Raw genomic sequence first — 7,078 nt, 5'->3', positions numbered from 1 at the left:
TCATTCCATTTATGGGAGAACTTTCTAGCAGCTACACTTTCTCCAAGAAGGAACAAACTACTGTGGAATGGGGGGTAGTTCTTCCTCCTCTGCTTAGAGGAGGATTTTTGGAGAGCCCTCAGACTTTACGTAGGTGGTTAGACTGGCTGACTTCTCAGGTCTTCCCATTATTTGAGGTCTGATTCTGGGCCCCATACCCTACTCCTAGAAGCATACAATCTGATGGGAGATAATGACACAGGTACACAGATATCAAAGCCGTTGTTCAGTGTTTTGAACTAAATGTCATAAGAGCTATAAATAGTGTATTGGGACACTGGATGAGGGACAGATAACATTGTTTTATGGGGACTCAGAAAGATTCATGATTTTATATGTTGTATGTCCCTTTGGGGACTTTGGGGAACCCTAGAGAACCAGCAGCTGGAGCATCTCAAGGAGGCCTTATTCAATTCTAGATAACTAGCCAGGTGTGAAAGAAAGGGCCCAGGGTATCTCACTTTGCAGAGGAAGATTGGAAACCAGGAACATGATTTTAAATTATGTGCCTTTGCTGCAGCTTTCTTGCTGTCTTTGTGTGTGTGCATTCTTTACATTTTTTTCTTCTTTCTGGATGTTAAATCTGAGTAATATATATAATTTTTTTTTTTTTTTGAGACGGAGTCTCGCTCTGTCGCCCAGGCTGGAGTGTGGTGGGGTGCACCTGTAGTCCCAGCTAAGGAGGCTGAGATTGGGAGGATCACTTGAACTCAAAAGGTGGAGGGTGCAATGAGCCGAGATTGTGCCATTGCACTCCAGCCTGAGTGACACAGTGACAGCCTGTCTCAAAAACACAAAAATAAATAAATAAATAATAGTGGAATTACGTTGGCGACTATTCTCTCTCTCTCACTCTCTCTCTCTCTTTTTTTTTTTTTTTTTTTGAGATGGAGTCTTGCTCTATCACCCAGGCTGGGTCTTGGCTCACTGCAACCTCTGCCTCCTGGTTTCAAGCAATTCTCTTGCGTTAGCCTCTTCAGTAGCGGGCATTACAGGTGCCCGCCACCATGCCTGGCTAATTTTTGTATTTTTAGTAGAGATGTGGTTTCACCATGTTGACCAGGCTGGTCTCGAACTCTCGTCTCTACCAAAATACAAAAGAAATTAGCCGGGCACGGCAGCGTGGGCCTCTAGTCCCAGCTACTTCAGAGGCTGATGCAGGAGAATTGCTTGAACCCAAGAGGCGGAGATTGCAGTGAGCCAAGATGGCGCCACTGCACTCCAGACTGGGCAACAGAGCAAGACTCTGTCTCTACAAAAAACAAACAAAAAACATGACATGTAGCACTACTTCTATAAAATATAAATATATTCAAAATAATCTTAAGGAAAAAGAGACCAAGGAGTGATTAGGGTCTTTACTTGATATGGAAAATTATTTTACTGTTCTCAAATTTTTATTATTATTATTTTTTGAGACAATCTCACTCTGTTGCTAGGCTGGAGTGCAGTGGTGCAATCTCAGCTCACTGCAATCTCCACCTCCTGGGTTCAAGCAATTTTCTCGCTTCAGCCTCCCTAGTAGCTGGGACTACAGGCGCGCGCCACCACGCCCAGCTACTTTTTGTATTTTTACTAGAGACAGGGTTTCACCATGTTGGCCAGGATGGTCTCAATCTCTTGACCTCATGATCCGCCCACCTTGGCCTCTCAAAGTGCTGGGATTACAGGCATGAGCCACCACACCCGCCACTGTTCTCAAATTTTATTATTTTTTTTTTTTTTTTTTTACAAAATATGGGTATATTTTAATTTACTCAAATGGGAACTGCTGGTAAGCAGTTCTTATTTTTCCAGCATGAGCAAGGCTACAATAAATATCTTTGAATATATGTACTGATGCTTTTTGTTTTTTGTTGAAGCTATATCCCAATAAGTGATAAGTAGGGTCAAATAGAAGACATGATTTTTGGCTGGGCATGATGGCTCACACCTGTAATCCCGGCACTTTGGGAGGCTGAGATGGGTGGATCACAAGGTCAGGAGATCGAGACCATCCTGGCTAACATGGTGAAACCTCATCTCTACTAAAAATACAAAAAAAATTAGCCTGGCGTGGTGATGGGCACCTGCAGTCCCAGCTAATCGGAAGGCTGAGGCAGGAGAATGCCACGAACCCAGAAGATGGAGCTTGCAGTGAGCCAAGATCACGCCACTGCACTCCAGCCTGGGTGACAGAGCGAGACTCCATCTCAAAAAAAGACATGTTTTTTACAATTTTGATTGATATCATATTGGGCCAGGCATGGTGGCTCAGGCCTGGCATCCCAGCACTTTGTGAGGCTGAGCTGGGAGGATAGATTGAGCTCAGGAGTTCAAGACCAGCTTGGGCAACCTAGCGAGACCTCATCTCTGCTAAAAAAGCAAAACAAACAAACACAAAATTAGCTAGGAGTGGTGGCATGTGCCAGTAGTCCCAGCTAGTTGGGAGGTTGAGGTGTGAAGATTGCTTGATCCTGGGAGGTTGAAGCTACAATGAGCTGTGATGATATCACTGCACTCCATCCTGGGCAACACAGCAAGACCCTGCCTCAAACAAATGTATTTGGTTGATATTGTGTCAGATTTCTTCTGAAAAACGTTTTAACAATTTAGGCTTTCACCGAGTGCAAGAAACTGGCATTTTCTTTGTAACTGGCTTGGAATGTTACCACTCTTTTAAACTTTTGTCAAGATGATTGTGAGAAATAGTATCTAATTACTTTAATTTGCATTTCCCTGACTCCTAATGAAGTTCAGCATCTCTTCAAATCATTATTATTTTTTTTGAGACAGAATGTCGCTCTGTCACCCAGGCTGGAGTGCAGTGGCGCGGTCTCGGCTCACTGCAAGCTCCACCTCCCGGAGCCTGCCTCAGCCTCCTGAGTAGCTGGGACTACAGGCGCCCGCCACCACTCCCGGCTAATTTTTGGTATTTTTAGTAGAGACGGGGTTTCACCATGTTAGCCAGGATGGTCTCGATCTCCTGACCTCATGATCCGCCTGCCTTGACCTCCCAAAGTGCTGGGATTACAGGCATGAGCCACCGTACCCAGCCCTCTTCAAATTTTTATTGGGCATTTGAATTTTCTCTTCAGTGAATTGCTTCATCATATTCTCTATTTATTTTAAAATTGTGTTCCTATTTGTCTCTCTCAAATCTAGTTTGGTGGAATCCTTGCATGTTAGAAACCTTAAACCTTTGTAATATGCGTTGTAGACATTTTTCCCTCACCTATGACTTGTCTTTCATCTTTGAGCATGAGTTTTAGAGTCAGAAGAATCAACAGTAGGATTTGAATCAGGTTGCATTATTTTCTAGTTGTCGTATTTTTTATTTCTTCAGCCTCTTAGAATCTTAGTTTCCTTTAAAATTGAGATAATAGTATCTACTTTATTTAAAACATTTTTTTGGCTAGGCACGGTGGCTCATGCCTGTAATCCCAGCATTTTGGGAGGCTGAGGCGGGCGGATCACCTGGGGTAAGGAGTTGGAGACCAGCCTGGCCAACATGGTGAAAACCCATCTCTACCAAAAATACAAAAATCAGCCAGGTGTGGTGGTACATGCCTGTAATCCCAAGTACTTGGGAGGCTGAGGCAGGAGAATCACTTGAACCCGGGAGGCAGAGACGAGGTAGTTAGCTGAGATCACGCCACTGCACTCCAGCCTGAGTGGCAGGGCGAGACTCTGTTTCAAAAAAAAAAAAAAAAAAAAAACTTTTTTTTTTCATTTATTTATTTATTGAGACAGGGTCTTGCTCTGTTGCCCAGGCTGGAGTTTAGTGAGATGATCACAGCTCATTGTAGCCTGGAACTCCTGGGCCTAAGTGATCCTCCTGCCTCAACCTCTCAAGTAGCTGGGACTACAGACAGGCACCACCATACCTGGTTTTTTTTTTTTTTTTTTTTTTGTAGAGATGGAGTCTTGCCATGTTGCCCAGCCTGGTCTCTAACTCCTAATTTCAACCTACCCTCCTGTTTGGCCTCCCAAAATGCTGGGATTACAGGTATGAGCCAAGTATCTACTTTAAAAGGGTTGCTGTGGCCGGGTGCGGTGGCTCACACCTGTAATCTCAGCACTCTGGGAGGCTGAGGTGGTGGATCAACTGAAGTCAGGAGTTTGAGACCAGCCTGGCCAACATGGTGAAACCCTGTCTCTACTAAATATACAAAAAATTAGCTGGGCGTGGTGGCACAGGCCTGTAATGCCAGCTACTCAGGAGGCTGAGGCAAAAGAATCACTTGAACCCAGGAGGTGGGGGTTGCAGTAAGCTGAGACCGCGCCACTGCACATCAGCCTGGGTGACAGAGTGAGACTCCATTTCAAAAAATAAAAAGTACAAAAAATACAAAAATGAGCCAGGCATGGTGGCGCACGCCTGTAGTCCCAGATACTCTGGAGGCTGAGTGGGGAGAATCGCTTGAACCCAGGGTGCGGAGGTTACAGTGAGCCAAGATTGTGCCACTGCACTCCAGCCTGGGCTACAGAGTGAGACTCTGTCTCAAAAAAAAAAAAAAAAAAAAAAAAAAAAAGAAAAAAAAAAAAAAGGGCGCTGTGATTTAAAAAAAAAAAAAAAATAGTAGGCCTGGTGTGGTGGCTACTACTCTTCAAGAGGCTGAGGTGAGAGGATTGCTTGAGCCCCGAAGGTCAATCATGAGTAAGTTGTGACTGTGCCCCTGCACTCCAGCCTGGGCAACAGAGTGAGACACAGTTTCAAATAAATAAATAAACAAATAAAATAAAAACAAGTAAATGAAATTAAAACAAAACCCAAAATACAGTCTTAAAAGAAGAAGGAAATTTAGTAAAATAATAGGAAATCTAAGACATTAACAAGTGAGTCTTCTTTATTTTCTACCTTAGTTGATTTAATGAAATCCAGTGATTTTGTATTCTCCCATTTGCACAAATCAAAAAATCATAGATACTTTGAAGAGTTGGAAGGGAATTGAGAAGGCCTGTATCCCAAGCAACTATACAGTACAGAATCTTGGGAACAGCTTGCCTCAGAGATGACCATTTTGGGTTTTGCTTGAATTGTAAATCTCCTACTTGTCTCATCTTTTAGAGGGTTAGAAGCATACATCCTTAATTGTTCCCTAAATTGTTTCCTAAATTTGCTTCCTTATAATGTCTTTCTGGACCTGCCATCTCTTACTACAAAGAACAAAACAAAAAACGAAAACCATTTCTTGATGAGAATCTGCCCTTCATCTCCCATCCCTGTAAATCTTCCATTTGCCACATTTACCATCATCTTGTTTAAGGAGGAGGCACCATAGCCGAGTGAGTAAGGATGAAGGGGTGAAGAGATGGAGCTCTACTTCTGCCTCTTGCACTGACCATACTGGTGACTTTGGGTGAGCCACTTTTCCCCTAGGACCTCTGTTTCTTTCTCATCAGGTGAGGGAGATGGACTTAGATGACTTAGATGATTTTCTTTTTCTTTTTTTTTTTTGAGACAGAATCTACTTTGTTGAACAGGCTGGTGTGCAGTGGCACAGTCATAGCTCACTGCAGCCTTGACCTCCTGGTCTCAAGCGATCCTCTCACCTTGGCCTCCCAAAGTGTTGGGATTACAGGCATGAGCCACTGACCCCAGCCTAGATGACCTTAAGCTTGCTTTCAACCTGTGTTCTGTAGTTCTTAGCTTTTCAGCTGAGGCTTGTATTAAATGGTTTGATTCGTCATCTTCTGTCTGCCCCCTTGTGGACATTGTTTTGGGAAGAAAATAAAATATTTAATTGCTTAAGGAACAATGTAATGACTATCCCACCCTCCAAGAATTCACGGGCATCACATTGTTTGTTTTCAATTATTCACGTTCACTTCTAGTACTTGTTCATAAATGTACATCATTTTACATGGTTGAATCATATCCGGGACATAATTTTGTACTTTTCCCCCCTCCCTGATAATAATGATGTCTTTACAGTAAAATATAAAAATGCTTGTGATTCAATAAGCTTTTAAAATATTACCACAAATACTGTTATTATATATATTTAATTGAGATAATAATTCGTATAGCATAAACTTCACACTTTAAAAGTGTACAATTCAGTGGTTTCTGATAGATTCACAAGGTTGTATAATCATTACCACTATTTAATTCCAGAATGTTTTACCACCCCAAAAAGAAACTCCATACTCATTAGCAATCACTCTCTGTTTTCTCCTGCTCCTAGCCTCTGCAATCCCTGATCTACTTTCTGTCTCTAGATTTGCCTATCCTGGACATTTTATTTAAATGGCATCACACAATATGTTGCCCTTTGTGTGTGTCTGGCTTCTTTCATTGAACATGTTTCCAAGATTCAAATATGGGCTGGACATGGTGGCTCACACCTGTAATCCCAGCACTTTGGGTGGCTGAGGCGGGCGGATCATGAGGTCAGGAGTTTGAGACCAGCCTGGCCAACATGGTGAAACCCTGTCTCTACTAAAAATACAAAAATTAGCCGGGCATAGTGGCATGCATCTGCAGTCCCAGCTACTCGGGGGCTGAGGCAGGAGTATTGTTTGAACCTGGGAAGCGGAGGAGGTTGCAGTGAGCTGAGATTGCACCACCGCACTCCAGTCTGGGTGACAGAATGAGACTCTCAAAATAAAATAAAATAAAATAAGCTGGGTGCGGTGGCTCACGCCTGTAATCCCAGCACTTTGGGAGGCCGAGGCAGGCAGATCACAAGGTCAGGAGATCGAGACCATCCGGGCTTACACTGTGAAACCCTGTCTCTACTAAAAATACAAAAAATTAGCCGGGCGTGGTAGTGGGCACCTGTAGTCCCAGCTACTCGGCAGGCTGAGGCAGGAGAATGGCATGAACCCAGGAGGCGGAACTTGCAGTGAGCTAAGATCGCGCCACTGCACTCCAGCCTGGGCGACAGAGTGAGACTCTGTCTCAAAAAAAAAAAAATAAATAAATAAAAAAAATAAAATAAAATAAAATAGATTCAAATATGTTGAAGCATACATTATCATTACATTTACTTTATTTTTAAATAACACACCATTATATCTTTTTTTTTTTTTTTTTTTTTTTTTTTTTTTTTTT

The sequence above is a fragment of the Rhinopithecus bieti genome, unplaced genomic scaffold (genome assembly GCF_001698545.2).
Source record: "Rhinopithecus bieti isolate Rb0 unplaced genomic scaffold, ASM169854v2 scaffold_24390, whole genome shotgun sequence".
In the NCBI taxonomy this organism is placed as follows: domain Eukaryota; kingdom Metazoa; phylum Chordata; class Mammalia; order Primates; family Cercopithecidae; genus Rhinopithecus; species Rhinopithecus bieti.
This window is presented reverse-complemented; position numbering follows the sequence as displayed.